Below are 21,313 nucleotides of genomic sequence, written 5' to 3'. Positions count from 1 at the left end.
CTGTGCACCTCCTGGGTTAGATGGAGGTCCTGCACTCTGGCTAAGAACAGAGCCCCCCGCACAGCATGAGGCTGTGGAGGGCAGGATCACCCCCGCCTGGCAGCACCGGGTGAGTCAGGGCTTTTTTCAAAGCACCAGAAGCTGGGGTGGGTGAAGCAGCCATGGGGGGCAGCTGGGGGAGCAGGTGGGGGTAAGGGGGGATGGGGGAGCAGGCAGGGGATGGCTCCTAGCAGGGGTTCTCCCATGGTCCCCTCCCCCCTCCTTCCCCTTCCCTGGCCCCCTACTTACTGGCCCAGCATGGTGTCTGGCTCCAGCTCCCTGCTGCAGCAGGTGGGGACTGCCCAAATCACCAAAGCTCTCCAGATCTTTTCCAAAGATTCAGAGAGCTTTGAGTTAATTCAGACCTTTTTATTGGTCCCTGATTCAATTTGGATTTGGAGATTTGGCCACCAAATCGAGCTGAATCTCCTCCGAATTGAATCAGCACCTGAAGCTTCGCACAGCCTTACTATTAGCCTCTTGAACATATAACCACTTTTAAAAAAACAAAACAAAATGATGGTTTTAATTAAGGAGAGAAGTGATATAATTTTGCAGCTTCATTAATACCAATAGGAGAGAGGTACTGCTTTACTCCACAGTCATAGCCCAGGCACCCATACCCATGCCTGGTACTTCCTTTATGTTTATGTACATTACTACAACAGGACTGAAAGTCTGTCTTATCTAACAAACATTTCTGACACAACAGATTTAGCCCCTGGCTTGTCTCAAGCTTGTCTTAGAGATCTCAAGCTGAAAATAATTGCAACAACTAATCCAGAAATACAGGCTGCCCTAACCTCCCTTCCTACTGGAATCACAAGCTTCCCCCTACCTTTGGGGTCCAGCCCACTTGATTTCTGAAGGAAGGGCTCTTGTCTTCTTTTCACTCTTCCCACTCAATCCTGACAAAACCTGAGGGGAAAGGAGTCATGCCAAAACCCACAAAATTTTGCAACACTTCTTGTAAAAAAAACCAAAAAAACATAATTTATAAAAGGCAAGTGACCTTTTGAGGTAAATGAAAGTTTTCATGGGAAAATGCTGAAATTTTAAACTACTGAAAAATTGAAATGCCATTTATTTTCCATATTTTGTTTCCTTCTCCTTCTCCACCCCATGCTCAGGCCTTTCTTACCCAACATGTTTCCAGAGAAAAGTGAAAAGTTAGAAAACAAATGTAAAAGGTCATTTGCAGAAACATTTCAGTTCTCAGTGCCAGATTTTTAACAGGAAAAAAAAAAAAAGAGGGAAAACCTTGGCGGGAAATGCCTTTTTTTCCCCAAAATTTCCTAAGGAAATTTCCGTCCTAACATGCTATACTTAGCAGCTGGGTGTGTCATCATTTCAGATGTCTATTTTTTTACAGAGCCCCTTGTTGAACATTTGGCAGGATTTTACTCCATTTGAGCATTCACAGAACTCTGGAATTTTCTAGGCTGCCTGCCAAACAAATGCTTAGGAGAAGGCATGTATATACCATATTTCTGAGGTCCCCAAAGGATTAGCTTTGAATTACCTGAATTGTTTAAGTTTGAGACATCATTAGGCAATATTAAATTACAGAACGCATAAAATACATAAAAATAAGGGCCTGTGCTTGCTTGAACTAGCGGGTCTGCCTGTTTTAGCTCTGTGACTTTATCTGTGATGACATTTGCTTTTTTTATGCATTTCTATTTAACAGTGCTGCCAGGAGTTGTTTTTTCTTCTTTTTCTCAGCCTTGACTTTAAGCTACATTATTTTGTGTTTGGTTGGGCTGCCTCAGCAGCAGATGCATCCTTGCTCCCTGCGATTCTGAATGGGATTTTTCAAATGTCATTCATCTTAGACCTGCACAGACATTTTCAAAGCCTATATTTTGCAGCCTTATCACATCTACCCCCTTCCCACAGTTATCAATTCCTCCTTCCACTTTATCCCTTGCTTCTTGTCCACTGCCTCCATTTCTCCATCCTTGTTACAGTCATCCCTCTATACCTGCTCACCTTCTGCTCTCTGCCCTGATTCCCACATTGCCCTTCCCCTCCCCACCTCTTTCCAGCAGCACAAATCCAGGCCTCTCATTCACATTTGTCCTCCCACCTCACCTCCATTAACCTTTGCCCCAACTACAATCACCCTTCCACCCCCACACTCTTCACCTACTGCACCCATCCACACCACCATCTCTGCCCCTCCTGTGCTACAGTTCCTGCTCCCACACCCATCTGTCTTCTCCTGCCTCCCATACCCCCTTCTCTTGCTCTATGCAATGCCTGTTCCAACCCTCCCAAAACCTCCTCCACGCACCACCCCTTTTTCTCTCCCTCCCTCCATCTCCTGGCTCTCACAGAGACCTGGATCCCTTTGTTCAATGCTGCTGCTGTAGTTGCCCTGTCTTACAGAAGCCTCTCCTTCGCTCACACTTCCCACCTTGAGGAGCACTTCTCCTCTCTTGACCCTGCTGCTTCTAACCTCTCCCTCCTCCCCCTTCCCAGGCTTTTTCCTCTTCTGAACAGCACCGCAATCCAACATTTCCACATCAGCATTGACTTTCCAAGCACACTTCTGAAAACAGTTTAAAGCTGCTTGGAACAGTAAACAGGCTTGTATGTTTGTCCACTTCAGGTTTCAACTTCATGTAAAGAAGTCTAAGGCCGTGCGTAGATGAAACAGGGGTTTAGTCTCCCCTAAATTGAAGCAGTGGGTTTTTAAAAACACTGCTTCAATTTAGGGCAAACTAAACCTCCATGTCATGTACACCCTGTCTTACCTGCCTCTCCGGTGGTGGGGAGGGGATGGCGAGCTGCCAGTCCCTGGGCTGGGGTTGGGGGGGGTCTGGTGCTCCCCTCCACAGCAGCGGCAGCCCCCACTCAGGCAGCACCTGCCTGCAGACACCCAGCTCAGATGGTCCCAGGGGGCACCGCAGCCACGGAGGGAAGGACAGGGTCCCTGTGCAGCTCGTGCAGGCAGGCAGGCTCCAGGGGGCAAAACAAAACATCAGGCTCCCCACTTGTTTTTTTTTTTCTTCAGTGGAGCCTGCCTTCCTGGGTTGCTGCCAGGCTGCCTGCACATAGAGCAGCAAACTAAAACGCCTCAGAGGTGTTTTAGTTTGCTGCACCCCAAAGTAATTTAAGGCTCATTACACCTCCAAATGTGCCACAGCGGCTGGAATTAATGTGCAATATGCCACCAACGCGTGCAAACACCAATGCCATTAAAACAGTGCAAAAGCATTTAACCAGCTTTAAAGTATCATACACACATCCCCCTCATTTTGTCTACACACTCCCTACGTGTTATGTGTGTGCATATCCTCAGAGTCTGAAACCTGCCAGCCTCTCCTTTTCTAACCATCCCCAGGACTAATCCCCAATGGCTTCTGCTTCCATGCTGAAGACCCACCCAACTCCTTTATTGTTCATTGGACCTGCAGCCACCGAGAAACACAAAGCACAGCTCTTTTTCTGATCTCTCTGCTACTGATTTTCCCTTTTCCAACATGTCTTGGTCTCTTTCCACATCACCTATCAAGCCTCCCCTGCGTGCCTCTCCCCACACACACTAGCAAACCCTGACACCCTGTTGCTTTCTGTGACTTTCAGCTCATCACCATCAATTAACAGTCCAACAAAATAAATAGATGACTAACATCACCTCAAAATTTGGAGTATTTATGAAATGAAATATCCTTTTTCTCTGACTTTGACAAAAGCTACACTCATCCATTCAGAATACTGTGTCACAGGTTATTTTCTTAGTCCATCACTTTGACCATGTTACTTTTCTCCTTCCATCTATCCTGTAACATACAGGTTGTTTGTATTCATTTGGTATTAAATTATCAAACAATTTCTTTCATGTTTTCTCTCATGCTGCCTTCATGCTAGGGGAAAGCTCCCATCTGCAGAACTACTTCATTATCCTCCATTAAAACACTCCTTAACACTCTCCTTTTCCATGATGCTTACCCAAAACTTGACAACAATTATGCAGCAGGCATGCTGAGACCACTACATATCATGCTGAACAATATTGCTTCATTGTTTCCTGGTGCTCTTCCATCTGCCTATACCCATCTGTAGTCTTAAACTTAGACTGGAAGCTGCCAGGCTGGAGCAGGGGTCTTTCCCTGTATAATCATATAGATACAGCGCCTACCACAATGGGGACTACCATGATGCCTACCATGACTGGGCCATTTGGGTACTACTTAGATACAAATAATCAGTAATAGCAACTAGGCCTGCTTCAAACCCAACTGGAATCATAGTGAATCTTTTCACTGGTTTCAAATGGCTTTGAATCAGGGCTCTTTGTTCTGGATGTCATGCAAAAGAAAGCCTTTAAATAATTACTAGGGATGCTTAAAAGTGATTTAAAATTCTTCTCATTAACTTTGCCCATGAATCTCCTGAAGGCATCTCTGCAAGGTATCCTAATGTTTTGTGCTTTTCTCTCTTTGCTTTATGTCTTCTTATTTCAAGCTTATGTATTTGTTGAGCCTGAACAGTAACATGGAACAAAACTGCTGCCAGGCTGGCTGATAGCTTAGCTGATCTTTTACTGCTGAAGATTTGTATTCAAACACTGCTTTAGGTCACACGCAAAAGTGATTTTGGTGACCTCATTTAGCCCCTATCACAAACCACCATATGATTTGGCAGAATTAAGTTCCCTCTGTGGAAAGCCAACACAGCATTTGTCTGGCTTAGGGCCAACATTACTATTTCCACACTTTCACATCCGCTTGCTTCACTCAAAAGATGGTATTAAGAAAGGAGGACATCAGGACAAGAAAGTACCTATTAAAGTGGGCTAAAATGGTATAGACATTGTACTATAGGTAGAATGGTGGGGGGAGTAGATTCTATATAACCATGTGCAGAATGTCAATATCAAAACGATAGACAGAGTGTTTAGATATATTTGGTTAAAGATTCTCAGCCCAAGAATGATGAACAACACCTAATGCCTCAGAAATCTGAATGCTAAGGCCATCATCTGACCTAAAAGAATTCTTCCCAAGTCTCTCTCTCCAGACAATTAAAAGCAGAAACTAGTGTACTAGCAATAGATGCAAGATTTGACCAACTCACCTACTGAGTGAATAATGCAGGAGGATGGCTCTATGGATACAATTGAGAAGAGCACTGAGAATTCTGATGAGAGACTAAAAAAGAAAGAGGACAGAAATACACAGTTGGTGTCCTCACTTAATGGGATGGCAAAGGCTAATAAAGCTTTGATGTACAAAACTGAACTACTAGGAAACTAAACACAAGTAGATAGGATTGGACTCCTAGGCCTCACCACCTCTGAGGAAAGGGAAAATTGACTTGATTTTTTTTGAAAATGGGATCCCAGATATTTCAGGGCTTGCTGTTGATGACTGAACACAAACATAGGGCTACAAGAAAACTGTGGAAGTTCAGTGTGGCAGGGCACTGCAGGTGCCTGCCACTTTAAGGGCCTGGAGGTAGAAGCAGCCAGGTGCCTGATGAAGGCAGCCATTTTGAACCTAGGGCTGCCCATATAAACAGGGCAGTTTTTGTTGCTGGAGGCCAGGCAACAACATTGCCTGGCTGCAGGTATCATTTGGAGGTAAGGGCAGGAGCTGTAGGGGATGGTCAGGAGGCTCCTGGTCCTGGGTATGACCTAAAACTGCACCCTGCTGGGAGTGGGTGGCCTGGTGGGGCTCCCAATGGCACGGGAGCCCGCAGGAAATGCCAGGCCAGCTACCACCCTGGTGAAAGGCAAGTCAGGGTGCCTTAACCCCTAGCCCCCACAACTGGGTGGCTTACCCCTTGTTGGAGGGTCTGGAAGGTGGACCCCATAGAGGAAGAGTGAGGCTGTAGATTCACTCCTGGCTGAACTTCCCCTGACTGGTCAATGCTGGGGCCAGGACCAGAAGGGTCAAAAGGCCAGGGGCCCACCGTGAGGAATGCCCAAGACCTGAGGGCCTGGGGTTCTGACTGACCTAGAAGTGGGCCAGGGCTAGTGAGCCAAAGGTCCCAGGGGGGACCATGCCTGAAGGGGAAGCAGTTCAGGGAGCTATGCTGCCCAGTATGAAGGTGGAATAGACCTCCTGAAGAGAGGAATCCAGGCAGGGTTCAATTAGTAGGATTCTGGGGCCCAGTGTGGGGTCTGGTGAGGTTGTGAACAGCTAGATGCCAGCTGCGGTGTAGGGGAGGCCTAGCTAGAGAAAAACAGGGGCCAGGCCCACATAGGCAAAAGACCCTAACATACACAATACAATAGGTGGTCTCCTGCTCGCAGGAACATCATCATAATAATTTCCATCAAGATATGACAGGCAAGTATAGGGCAGGACGTAAGAACTCCAAAGAAGAATCCAAGGGTGCCCCACATAAGGCGCAGATTACCAGAGAAGATGGTGCTGGGGTGGGCGACCTTTTACATTCAGTAACATGTAACATTTTTTTATTTGCCCTTCCACATAGCAAACTGTTTAGATTTACTGCTCACTGATTCAAGACTCTTTGGTCTCCTGTTCCACAGAGCTCCATCTTGCTCCCTTTCAAGCTCTTATTTTAAAACTAACCAATAGCCCATCAAGAATGACCACCACCTAACGCCCCATGCTGCCGCTGTTCTGCCTCTTGCCCTCAGCTACTCCACCCTCTGTCCGATCCTCCGCATGGCTTTGGAATCATGGAGGCTCTCCCCCATGCCTGGAGCACTCTGATTGGCTGTTTCCATCAGCCAATCAGAGTGCAAATAAAACATGACAGACAGACAGACTTATTCTTTTATAATATTAGAATGATATACAAATTCAACACATGAGTATCTAACACAACTCTTCCTTTTTGTTTCTTGTTTCAGTCTTCGCTATTTCTGTCTTCCAGATTCACAACAGTATTGTCTTCATATTCATAGAGAGCAAAGTATAGTTTTAGCATATAAAAAATAACTATCACCTATAGGTCTCTAAGTATCACTGCTTTCCAGGTGCCTCTATTCCATTATCTCTTTCCAATATCTCTTTGTTTGCATTTGATCATAATTTTTCTCCAGCATTGGCTTGTTTATTTGTTTAGTTGAGACTGTTATTTCCTGAACATATTCATCACCGCTTTCTTTGTACTATTTCAAACTGATGCACACATACCCAGATTTAGTGCTATTTGGAAATGTAATTAACATGCTGTTTGTCCCACTTTGAGATGAAGAACAAAGATGGTAAATAAAACCCGTGTATCATGATACCTGGAGCTCTTTTCTCTGTAATGCATTGCTGTTACACAAATTAAAAATCTTATCCAAGATTCCCAAAGGGATTTGTAATTATGGGTTCTTCAATTGCTAAATTCCCAACTTGACGAAACTCCTAGGGTAGGCGCTCAGAACTTTCTGAAGGTTCTCCAAGCTGGATAATCAAAACTTGAGATACCCAAAACCACATCATCTTGACCATTTTTTAAGCTATGGGTACCTTCTAATAAAGCTAATAACTCTGTATTTATATGTGGTTACACAGATTGAATCAAATTCTTCTGAAAAGTATTAGTTACTAATTCAGAAATTTTATATGTGGAGGGCCCAAAGAACCTTGTCTGTATATGTAGCAGGAACATTCAGCGTATCTCCTAAGGCATTTTACATGGAACCTTCTATGAGGAGAGAACTAAAACCCAAACCAGAAGATATTTAGTCCCTACCCAGAGATACAGGGCAACTACTATGTTTCCATCTGGATGCAAGTTTAAATGTTAAACCCACTCAGATTTCAAACCTGAGGTATTAAAATAGGACTATCCTATTCTTTCAACCAGTTTAGCATAAATGGGTCTCTTGAGTGTATTCTAACAACTCTTGCAGTGGTGAGACATAGATAACTCTCATTTCCCTGCTTTACCTGTGGCACATTAGGGTATTCTTGGTGTTTCAGGGCAGCATGCCTTGTAGTTATACAACAAGGCATAGTTTTAGGAATTTTAATTGCATAGTTTTAGGAATAGGTTAGACAAGCACTTGTTTCCTATGGCTTGGATAGTGATGATCCTGCCTTGAGCAGGTGATTGGAAACAATGACTTCCTGAGGTCCCTTCCAGCCTTTCTTTTCTATGATTCTATCCCTTTTTAGCCCAAGCGATTAGCTAATATGTGGGTTCTGGAGGTTTTCTGTTAGGGAGAGTAACTGATAAGAAGCAGGCATTTTCTTCAGTGCAATCTAATGTATTTATAATTAATATATACAATATATCCTGTTTCCCTGAAAGCAGTAAGACTCAAATACCAGGAGGTGAATTGTCTTTGCTCACAATTTCAAACCTGTTTGCAAGAAGCAGTCAACCAAGAGAGACAGGTTTGGGGGCATTCTAACTGGACTGTACTGATTCTCTTGCTTTCTCCTCAGCTTTCTGCTTATTTTCCTGTTTGCCTTCTGGCTTTTGGCTTCTAACTCCCAGGCGCACTATGGTTCCACCCAACAAAGACTGTCACTGGTGTTTGTATTCAGAGGACAGCAAAAACACTTTTGACCACATGGTTCAGTTCCTTTTCCAGCCTTGCCTGGGTCGTATGTGATTTCAGTGGTGGCTTCTGTTGTTTCAACTGTCAATAAACAAAGGGGCATTTAAGTGTTCCTTCATGTATGCTAAAAAGATGGTTATCACATACACCAGCAATTGCCCATCAATTTAAAGACACCCTCCCAGGAAGCTATAACACTTACACAGCAGCTACAAAGACTGTGATGCCTGAGGCATCCTGTTTAGATCCAGAATCTGAACTATACTTAACTACAACCAAGCACCATATAATCAAAACTATATTCCAATGATATCCCCAGGAACTGTCAGGTAATGAAGATTTCCCTGAAGGCTGCAGATACTTATGGCTCACCTAGAGGGTCAGAAATGAAACCTTGATATAACAACTCACCATTGTTCTGCACTTTTAAATTCTATCTTGGAGCAAAGAGGGGAGTGACACAAAGAGATGAGAATTTGAACTCACAGCCTCAGAGTGCACCAGTGTACCTTTTTCCCTGATTGTATACTAAAACTGCCTATAAAGTCAATAACTTCCTATGGTTTCACAGGAAAGCAAAAAGATTAAAAAAGAGACATGGTCTCTTTGAAGATGTAGAAGGCAATAAGTGAGCAGACTGAATCCTCTTTAGATTTAAAAGTCTATCCACTGCTTACAGTTCTGCTTTAAGGTGTCAAAATTGCCGTAAATCTTTAGTTTAGTTATATCCTGCTGCTACAGAGCTATAATAGAAAAGCTCTGTCTCAAAGAATTTAGGCAGCAACATTTTTCTTTCAACTTTAGTGAAATAAAAATTAACAATGATTTTTGTAACACATAATCGGTTCTAATTATTTCAATGCAACACTGCATTTATTTTTCCCAAGATTGGCTCTAACAGACCGATACAAACTAGCCAGGTTACTGAATTTTAAATGAGGGAGGAGAAAGCCTGGGCAGGGAAGGGGCTGTTATGTGTTCAAGTGAGATGAATATTGGTCTTCTGATTAAGGCACCAGGACTTCTGAATTCACATCCTGGCTGAGTCTCAGATTTTTTGAGCAAGTTACTTAGGGCCAAATCTTAATTGACTTGCAAGGCTCCTAACCAGGACTGAGAGAGGACAACATATAACATCTAATAGAAAGGATTTTCTTTGAACTAAGCTACATTTATGTTATTCTAACCTTACTACCAAATCACTTTTTGTAAGCATGGCTATTAATGTAACTTTCCTGGCATACTATTCGCTTTCCTGGTACTCTGTAATCTACAGAAACATAGACATACACTCTACAAGGACTCGGTAACCCTCTCTCTACAATGACATCTCCAATTTATGATTGTGGAAAGAATGTTGGTCTTTATGTAGAAAGTATCAATAATTGCCATGTTTGCATCTCAAAATGTAGCTCTGGCAGACTGGCCAGTTACATCAAACAGTTTGCCATTAGATGTGAAGTCTCACTGTTTCTGTACTGTTATCTGAGAGGGCTGTAGAGAATCTTATAATTGATTTCTAGAAGCTCTAATAAGTGATTCATTTCTTGCTTAATTCTGAGTAGCAGTTCTTGTCTGTCTTTTCTGGAGTGGGCTAGCAGTCCCCAAATATCAAACATGACACCTGGTCCCTTCTAACCCTAATTTTCTATGATTCTATACCCAGAGAGGTGGTGGAATCTCCATCCTTGGTGGTTTTTAAGACCCAGCTAGACAAAGCCTTGGCTTGGGATAATATAGTTGGGGGTGGTCTTGCTTTGAGCAGGGGGTTGTACTAGATGACTTCCTGAGGTCCTTTTCAATCCTAACCAGGCATTTTTCAACAAGTCTGTGAAGTCAAGATTTGTACCACTTTAGCCAATCCAAATATTTTCTTCTTATTTTGATCCATGTGTTTTCCTATACATCCCTGCTTGAGGTTTACATTATACTTTTAATTTACTCTCAGAAAACAAAATTACTTCTTGAAACTGGATTGTAAACTGCAGTTTCGATCAATTTCACATGAAAGCATAAGGCACATTATGCCACACTGTTGTGGCTTAACTTAATCTGATTAGGTTTGAGAGCATCAGTTAACAAGTTAGTTTAAAGGTCTGTTTAACATATCTCATCACCCTCTCCTCATGCATCTATTGCATGATACTCCTTTGCTGAGACCTATGCTGCATCATAAAATAAGATAGTTTTTCACAGGTATTCCTTATTCATTATATCCCAAGTGAGAGAAGATTTTCCTACTGGTTTCTACTCAAAGACAGAATTCAGAGTTGCACACAAAAATCCTATGTCCATATAGCCATGAGCTCAACTTCCTGCATTCAGATCAGCACAAGTAACCTCACTCTAATCCTCAATGTAAGACTAGATTTTACCCTTTTTAAACCTTAGCTCTGTATTCTCCGTTGTGCCTGCCTTTAAGGACAAACTTAGTAGATGGTCTCATAAAACTTCTTTGGAAGTCAACCATTCATGTGCTCACAGTTTGATTACACATGGAGAGCATAGATTATGCCAGAGATAACGACACAGAGGACAAGAAGTAGATGGAATCAACAAGAACTATTTGACTATAGCTCTACCAGTTTACATTTCCATGAAATGCTAGAAGAAAAAAATCTGGCATTCTCCCGTTGACATTGTGGGAAGCTTCTTCTAACTTAAAACCTTACCTCCTCTGAAGCACAACCAGAGCTCCTGAAAAAGAAAGAGCTTGCTGTTTTTTTGGACTGCCCTCTGCATTTTCTTGACTATAATATTTATGATATTTGTTTTATGTTTGTTATGCTAACCCCCCACAGAGTTGTGAGCTTTGTACAGATGCCATGAGCTCACAGACACCTGCTTTATTACATGCAGACCTTCCTGTTCTAGCACTTTGCCAACCCTAAAATAGACTATTTAAACCTAAATAACAAGTGAAGAAATTGCCATGGTGGCAGAGAACTGAAAAGAGCAGCGTGCGAAAAAAACAAGCAGAGCTGAGAACTACTCTGTGACACATTATAATGCTCCCTATAATGATCATTATCAAAAGACTTATCTAGTTCTTTGCCCCATTTACACACATTTCCCTGGCTTATGATTCAATAGTACATATACATCTTAGCTAAATACAATGTTTCAAAAAAAATTTTAAAAACTATTAGAATATAACTATCGTAAGGGGGGCAGCTCCTTATTTGGCATGAATTGTCATAGCTATATTAAAAAAAAAGTTTAGAAGAGGTGAGGATCTGCTTCTGTGTTTCTAGTCTGGCAACTAGTATTTCTTTAACCCTTCCTTTATGCATATAGCCACCAAACCCTGTACTTACAATCCTTCTCCAAACACTTCCAGTCTTGCCTTTAAAAAGCCATATTATTGTATCACGCTACACAGTAATGATCAAAACATGCCAGAAAGAGAGCATATGACATGTAACATTGCCCTTTCTAAAAGGGCCATCAGCATAGGGTGGATTAATACCTAGCATTCTAATTGCTACCCTTATCAGAGCCACCCTGAATATTTTGCTCCATCTTCCATGTACAGTCATTGGTTAAATGGTTAACTGTGCATTCTGAAGATCAAAACGGAAGATGCAAGTTAAAAATCTCTCTAGATAAGTAAACTAGAGATCAGACACACAGGGCATTATGAGCAAATCAGTTCTCATCTTGCTGAGACTGATCTGAAGTTGCACTTGCTTATGTTACAAAAGAATCACGGAGATCTGAGAAAACATTACTATACCTACCATAATTAGTGAACAACTCCTCTTTTAGAGAATATCTTTTATATTTTTAGTATCTTTTTCCCCTCCTGTTTTCTCCCTTATGTTGCTACAAGAAAGACTCCACACCAGTCAAACGGGAAATGTTTTGAAGTACCTATTAGAGGGTTTTTTTCCCCCTGAAGCAGTTCATACAATTGATCCTGCACATATCAGTATCACACAGCAGGAGGCTAAACTCTAAAAGCTTTTTGGTCAGGAGTTAATATCAAACCCTTCGATCCTCAGTATTTTCCAATCTGTCTGAGTCAGCCTATGCAATATGAAAGAACACAGGTGTGTTGAGGGACTGGTGAGTTGAGGGACTGGTGCCAAAAGTCTGATATCCTTCATAGTTATCAGAGGTGAGGTGATAATGTATCACATAATCCTAGAATAGTAGGGCTGGAAGAGACAACAGGAGGTCAGTTGGTCCAACCCCCTGCTCAAGGCAGGCTCTGATTATGCTATCCTAGAGAGAGACAGTTAGCTGTGTTAGTCTGCAGTCAGGCAAAGACTAAGTAAATCAGAGATGCATAACATAAGCTGCATCAGATGAAGTAAGCCTGGAAGTATGTAAGAACCCAGAAACTTCTTTTAAAAAAGTACACTATGAACTTTTGTAGAAAAACTCATTCATTACATTCATTAGCTACGGCTATGGACACCATCTGAACTTTTGGTGACCTGGAGGCCTGCAGGTAAAGAAAGTAGAGGGCGATGTGGAAAAGATAACTTGGCGAGTGGAAGATACTTGTGTGCCACATGGAAGATATCTGCGGGCCGTGTGGCAATTACCTGTGAAAGTCTTGAGTGCAGTGTGCAGAGCAAGTAGAAAAGGATCTTCACTGCAGAGTGGGGGTTCAATTGTGGTTCGCTTGGAGAGTGCCTGCATGGTAGTGGGTGCCTGGGAAACTGGTGTGTATGTCTGAAGGGTGTCTGTTCATGCATCTGCAGGTGTTTGAGAGACCAAGAATACCTGTATGGTAGAGAGAGAGCGTGCCCGTGAGGTAGAGAAAAGGAAGAGAACTTACCTAAAGGAACGTTGTGACCAGTTTCCCAACATTGATAAAAGAGTGGATTGACATTGCTCAACTCGACGACTGCATCATCAACACAAAGACAGGGGATTGCTTGAGGGTCGTTCTGACTTGTTTTATTACAATCCCAACTTTATGACCTCGCGATCTTCTTAGGTAACTATCACCCCTCTTTCCTTTGTTATATGTTTGTATATATATGTATGAACTCCTGCATATCGTAGTGTGAATAGTAGGAATTATATATAGAGAGAGAGAGAGATGTGTGTGTGTGTTTAATATAGTACATTGTTTTAGGATAAGTGATAGGTTTAGTACTTTATAGTGTTTGGTTGTTGTATTTAATAAATAAACCATTTTAATTCGTTAATGTTTCATCTGTGTGGGAATTGTACGTTACTCAGGGACCGAGAATCCTCCCACCCATTGATTTATTAGGTGGCCAACCATTGTTTTTGGTTTGTTTAAGTTCAGTTTGGGGCCAATAGATTTGGCGACCCTTGAATATTTAGACAAACAGGTTTTCTGGCCCTACCACCACATTTCCTGGACAACACTATGGGATTCCTGAGTATGAATAATACTCCTGCAGCTTTTAGGTAGAATTGCTTTTTAAAAAAGAAATGGACTATGACTCAAATGACCAGAATTCCATGGCTCAGTTCCCAAGTAGACACTTTCATTAAACCTACCAATACTATTTTGGCCACTAAAAAATGAGCTTGTGTGACTCATCAAGCTGATCTCCACCACAACTTACTTATGTCAGTTTCCATTCAGTCTAGTCAGCCATTACTTGGCAACAATACCCCAGGTTTCTCCACAGCTCTTGCCCTTGTTTCCATCTTTCTGCCTAAAGTGTTCCAGAATCTGTCCAGCAGCTACGTTTACTTTAATACTGTCTCTCTATAATCTCTCTTGAATTTATATTCCTGCTTCTCTTTTTAGTTTTCACCTCCATCATGGAATAATGCAGTTTGTTCTTACGGCTGGTCTACACACTGTTTTTGTACTACTATTATTATAATATACTTATTATAATATACTTAAAACGGTACAACCCCATACTGTCGATACAGTTATGCTGGTATAAAAGTGTTTGTACAGAGAAAATTGATTTCTCCATTTCTGTCTACACCAATAGTGGCACTAAAACTGGTATACAAATCCTTAGTGTTGCGGATGAATTTTCCATTATTGCCCCACATAATGCTCCCTTTTTAGAGTTACATTTCAGCCATTTTTCCATTAAACAAAATATTTTTGGTACCAGCCTCTTGCCATCTCTGTTAACTTCATGTCAACTCCATAACAGCTAATTATTTTGCATCTCAATTTCAATTTAAAAAATGCAAATATTCATCATGTCATTTTTATAGCCCACCGAGTGCTGTGTTCAGATTATTGCACTGATATCAAAATCACAGCAAGCAACCAAGACATAATTAAACTTTTAATCCCTGCAGATTTTAGAAATATATACTTAAAAAAAAAAGAAAACAGGCACCTGTAGTATGATGTCATAATTTCATTTTGATTTGAGAGTCTCCAGAAATATTTTCATACAGAGCACTTGTACATTAAAGGAAAAGATTGGAAGTGAAAACCTGGTCTAGTGTTAGAATTCTTACATTCCAGAGCATGAAAGTAGCTTTTGGGTAGAATTCTTGTTTTATTTTGCCACTTGATATCCTATTTGATTAAGAACCTAATTGGCTTGATTTACCATGCCTGCAAACATCAGATGACAAGCACACTTAGTATAAAGAATAGGAGGGTGGATAAATCTCTTGTAGCATAGAGAAAAAAAAGTTCAAGATTACCCAGAAAAACTAGATCAAGACTGTCCAAACTGGCAGCCCATGAGAACTTAAGTTGTGGCCCCTGGTTCCCACCCAGCCTCCAGTTTGAGCCGCCTCACTCCTCTGGCTTACTTTTCCTGCCCCTACTCCAGAGGCTGGGGCAATGTGGATGGCTGAGGGAGCTGAAGGGGAACCAGAGGTCCCCTGGGCACACAAGCCATGGTGTGGGGGAGGCACAGGCACACAGGGCAACTTTACACATCGTCCAGGTTGAGGGGGTGGGGAGTGCTTTAATTGAAGCAGCTCTTAGGAGCCACTCTAACTAAAGCACTCACAATGTCACATGTATTCAGCATCCCACACTTTAAAATGACAGCAGGGATGCTTTAACTAAAGTTTGTTCAGTGAGCTTTAGTTGAAGTGCCCCATTCTGAAGAATGGGGACATTCAATAAGTGAAGCAGAGGTTGCTAATTACCAGACTATAGCAGAGTCAATTAATTGAGTCTGCTCCAATATGTGCTAATTAGAATATATTGAAGCAGGCATCTGGCACATGTGTGCATAGTGCCCACAGTCCAGTGGTAGAGGGGGGCTTCTGTGCAAGTGCATAATTGAGGGTTGTTAGTTGTAGCTAGTTGCTCTAAGGACATAGGCAGACAAGGTTCTTTGGGTAGATGTGATATCTTTTATTTAATCCACTGTCTATATTTAGTCCATGATTTATTGTATCTAGTAGATTTATAAGTGAACTTCATAGGCTCACCTAGACAAGGAGTTTTGTAAATTCCTATTGAGGATTTGAACTGAGAGATTGGAGAGAGAGTGGTTGTCTTGTGAGAAGTATGCATCCACAGGTAATTGGGTATTTTTGTCTTTAACAGATTTTCAGTATATGGTCATTCTGCAACACAGTTGCTTTTTGGTTTCTCCTACATATTTTCCATCAGGGCATTTGGTGCACTGGATGAGATATTACATTTCTGGAGGTGCAGGAGTAAGATTCAGGAACGGTGATGGTTCTGTTGTGGGGTGTAGTTATTGTGGGAGTGGTGGAGATGTGTTGGCAGGTTTTACATTTTTTGTTCTGCCCATTATAAACTGCCTGTCATCTGATAGCCCCAGGTAACCTGTCTGCATTTTACCAGCTACATTCTATCAGCAATTCTACATTCCTCCTTCCTTCCCTCCCCACACCCAACCTGTCTCACATCTAATGTCTCCCAGTCCCTCTGATCATCACTGACATGCATTTGCATTTCACAGACCTGCATTTTGCATGATGACTTCTATTATACCCAGGAGAGCACACAAACACCAACAGGCTCTCCCTATGCCTGAAGAAGGGTGTTTGTTACCGAAAGCTTGCAAAGAACAATTTTGCCATCTATTTAGTTGGTCTAATAAAAGATATCACATCTACCCAAAGAATCATGAGCACATAATTGAGACAGCCACACAACCCAGGGGGACCCAAGCCCAGGGGGACCCATGGCTTGCCCTGCTGTAGCCTGTAGGTGTATGGCCCTTGCTGGTGTGGCCTGCAGGGGGGTTGGCTAGCTACCACTTAGAAATTGGGCAGCTCTGAGCTGTATGTTCACAAATCAGCGAGGCTGATCATCCAAGAATGCTCAAAGAATAGACTGAAGTAATTGAAGAGCCATTGGCTATTATGTAAAGAACTCATGATGGTCAAGGCACGTCCCTGATGACTGGAAAACAACACATACTTCCCGTTTTTTAAATAGGAAAAGGGATGATCCAGAGAATTACAGACCAGTCAGTCTAAATCTGATACCCATGAAGATACTTGAGTATATACTTAACAATTGAACTGTAAGCACCAAAAAAAAAAATAACAAGGTGATAAATACCAACCAGCACAGATTAAATCAAAAGCAAATCATACCTTATCAGCCAGACTTCCTTCTATGACAATTTGATGGGGTTTTTTGGATAAGGTGAACAGAGCAAAATGCAAGAATTGGGATTTGATATATCTCCACCACAGTTAAGCTTTAGATGCTGTTTCCTATGATATTCTTATATGTTAACTGGGTTTTTGGTTGTAGTTATGTTGGTCTAAGGACATAGACAGGCAAGGTTTTTTGAGTAGATGTGATATCTTTTATTAAACCAACTAAGTAGTTGGAAAAAAGTTCCTAGCAAGCTTTTGGGTGCAATCACCCTTCTTCAGAAATAGGAAGTCTCTGCTGTTCTAAGACTCCAAGGAAGGAAGGAATGAGATACCACTGACAGCAGGTGCAAGTCAGATAAGCATTTGTCTGGACTTGGCCAGAGGTAATCCTGCCTGGAGCAAAGAGTTAAACTAGAAGACTTCCTGCCTATGATTCTATAATATGCTCCTAAAAAAGAACTAACTCCTGGGAGCAAGGCAGTTGGGATAATGTTAACCATCTCCATCACAAGACAGGTTTCAGTTCTCGGGTCTATAATGAATGATCACATCTCCTCTAACACTTAGCGCTGCCAATATCCGGCTGACTCAGGACTATGCCAGCTAGTAAAAGAGGAGTCATGCACAATGGGCCCCATTTGTGACCTTGGTCTATATGGACTCTCCACTGCTAACTGCCTGCAGCCAGAGTTCTGCAAAAAAACATAAGAACAACACAGATACGGAAGTTATCAAAGCATGTCTACCTCACATAAATATCCTGCTAACCATTCCATTGTCAGTATTTCTCAAGTTTTTCCACACTGTAACTACCTTTTCCACACAGCCCCCAAATCCCCCCATTGTAAGTCATATCTGGACTTCCTACCATTTAGCAGTAGTGTATCACCAGACTTATCTGCTAACAAGTCCCTGACACCTGGTTGCAATTCCTCTGTTAAGACACCACATACAAAAGCCATTTTGGGTTTGGCTTGCATTCTGCACCATCATTATACCTACTATATGCTACCATATCATTAAAACTTAGACTGTTAAAATCTAACACAAAATGAGAAGTGACTCAAACCAAAACCATGTCATCTTCTTTCTTCATAAGTCTTTGCATACTGTTGTGCCTTTCCCTTCTTTGCTTGCCAGCATAGCCTTTTGGCTCTTATGTATTAAATTATCTAATCAACTTATGACTAAATCTTTGGAATTACTCCTGATAGTAAGCAAAGCAAGGCACTCAGTTATAAGAGCTTATTGGGTCCTTAGATCATCAGTTCCTCAGAGCAGGGACTGTGTTTTATTATGCACATGCAAAGCAATATGTACATCAAGGGTGTCATATACATAATTCATGTTATAAATAATAAGAATACACTAAGAACGAAAAGTATACCAAAAGGAAAGTTCACCTACCAACACCAGTAACTCAAAACTACTGGCATACAAGCAAGGCTTGGTATGTTAGGACAGTGCTTTCTTTAAGACAGAGGATAAAAATCAGGTATGTGGTTCTGTTCCTAACCAGGCTAGAATATTTTTTTGTATCCCATGGCAAATCGCTTAATCGCTCTAGCTAGAAATATTTTCTTCTCTCACAGATTCATCAAATGTTTATGATAATGTCTATAAAATGCACAGAGGGCTTTGCTTAGAAGCTATTATTACTGGTGCTCAATGTGCAGCCACATATAAAGTAGGTGGCCATATGTCCAGTGCAATTTTCAGTGTGGGGTTCTGCTGAGCTATAGATATGATTATAATACACACTCCCACAAAACATATAATATTTAAAACAATTCTATAGTATCATTATGCATAATTACTTATTAAAATATATGTCTGTTTATTTAATTACTAAAAAGGTGTTGGCACCAAAAGACTAGATATATGTGCATTTACAGGCTATATAAAGTATAGTGGGTATGTACAATTGGGGAGGTTTTCTGAAAAAATATAAACCTTATGATATTGCCCTGGTCATTGTACTGATTTAATTCTCTTCTGATCCTCCCATAGCTGAATAATGATGGGCATCACCTTCACCTTCTCTTCCTGCACTCAACTGTACCTGAATATTGGAGCATTAACCCCTAGGAGAGCTAGTGCTTTTGTGTTTTTGTCTTCTCCTCTTACTATTATGCCAGTGTCATTTTTTTGCTTTGCCGTTTACAATAGCCTGGCTATTCTTCTTTCATATTTAAAAACCTTTATGCAAATCATGCCAGTAGCACAGCAACCTAAAGTTCTTGCATTAATGCAGAGTATTATTCACATATAAAAATTCCATTTAAATCCCATTAAGGTTGTGACATAAATCCAAACAAACTAGAAAATGCACAGTTAAGGTGGAAAAGTGACATATGTCTTCCAGTCTCTTAGCAGAAGAAGGCAGACTAGGAGAGTGATTAGAGTGTCACCCAGTTGTGGAAAGGTACTGAAGCACATATGTTACCTCTCTGCCTTTTAACTGTTTATTGCCTTGATTCTGTGTTTTTGTTTGGTTAGTTTTGCTTCTGTTTTATGCCTGTATCCAAGTCTTGGCAGTATTAGAAAATAGCATTTGTCCATGAATAGGTCCAGAAAACATGTGTTCTGGGGGTCTGAGAGGCAGGTCTCTGATAGAATAGTCAGAATCTGGGGACAAAAAGCCCCCCAGCATTTTAGATTTTGCTTTAGACAATTTTGAGGGGTAGTCAAATGCTGTGCTGTGTTCTATTAATAACACCATGTCTACACATTCAATTAATGCTCTTTAGGTAATGTGAATTAAATCTAGTACCTCCAGGTACTTTTGCAAGTGCTCCAGGGATGGAGGAATGGCACTTCAATCAGAGCAGGTCTGAGAGCTGCTCTAATTAAAGCACTGCAGCGTCTCATGTATCAGTGCCCCCGCACTTAAAAATGATGGCAGGGACACCATACCACACTCCAGCAGACTCAATTAATCGAGTCTGCTTGGACGCACTGTAATTACAGCACATCAGAGCAGCCTCCACACTTGTGTACAGGCACCCTCCATCATGAGATACTGGAAAAATTGCACATTAACCTATTTTGAAACGCATTAGCTAAAGAGCAGAGTTTTTTGTGGTGCTTTAATCTCCATTAAGATAAGCTAATGCGCATTAAAGCTGAGATGTAGACGTACCCCCTTTTTGTGAGTACCAGGAGTAGCAACTCCTAAGTTAAATTCTGGAAGTGCTTAGTGCCATATTCTGGTTTTACATTTAGTCTCTCCATCATCATAAATAGTGCTTCAGTGCTATATGCTAATGGCTCAAAACACCAAAGCTTTGCAATAGTATTACTGCAGGATTGTGGGGGTTACAGGGGACTACAGTAATACTTTCATCTGTTTTAGTAAACACCAGGTGTAGCCTGATAACTGCTGTAGGATATGGGTTGGGCCAGGACTACCAATGGATGGAAGAGTCCAATATAGTAGGTGGTAATGCTGGTGTGTTCAAGGATTGTTGAGCAACAAGATTGTGATTGTACCATCCAAGAAAAACAGGTGATTTGTTGTGCTTTCTCCCCACACCATTATACATCCATGAACTTTGGCCCTATGTATACATTACCTATCCTGTAAATTGTACAGTTAATCATGAACTTCTGAATAACACCTATGTAAATCCCCACCAAATATTGCATAGTTCCCTTTAAACATTTTGGAAAGCCATTTTTCCTTCTAGATTTGATGCAGTGTAATTACAGTCTTTGTTTTGGTTGTCTTGGCAATGATGTGAGGATTCAAACTGGTTCGGGTAGTAAAGCTGCTGCATTTACTAGACTCCTAATTTTGATCTGAGTTAGCCATTTGAAAGACAGAGACATACATATACACATCTCTGAAAGCAGTTCCATCTGTTTTTCTTGAAGTCTGGGTTATAATTAACAAGAATAAGATATTTCATGTTCTGCATTTGTGACCCGACATGTCTTCCATCGTGTTGTCGTTGAACACTTCTGTCCTACACAGAAGTAGAATTAATTGGCAGCACAGCATAGCAGTTTTTAGGGTTCTTCTTTAAAAAAAACAAAAACCTAGCGTTTATTTTTAGCACATTGCTTTGAAGAGGTTTTTTTCCCCCTTCTCAGTTCCAAGCAAACACACAACAAATTAAACTTTGAATAAAGCACAACACCTACTTCCATGGAAACAACAATCTGCTTGAGGAAAAAGTGAGGGAGGGGGAATCAAGGTGACCAGAATACCCTATGTAGCACCATTACAACATACAAGTTGAACTCTTTCAAATATAGAAGAAGCAGGGAGGA

This window comes from Crocodylus porosus, unplaced genomic scaffold (assembly GCF_001723895.1).
Source record: "Crocodylus porosus isolate Cpor-Errol unplaced genomic scaffold, CroPor_comp1, whole genome shotgun sequence".
Lineage (NCBI taxonomy): Eukaryota > Metazoa > Chordata > Crocodylia > Crocodylidae > Crocodylus > Crocodylus porosus.
This window is presented reverse-complemented; position numbering follows the sequence as displayed.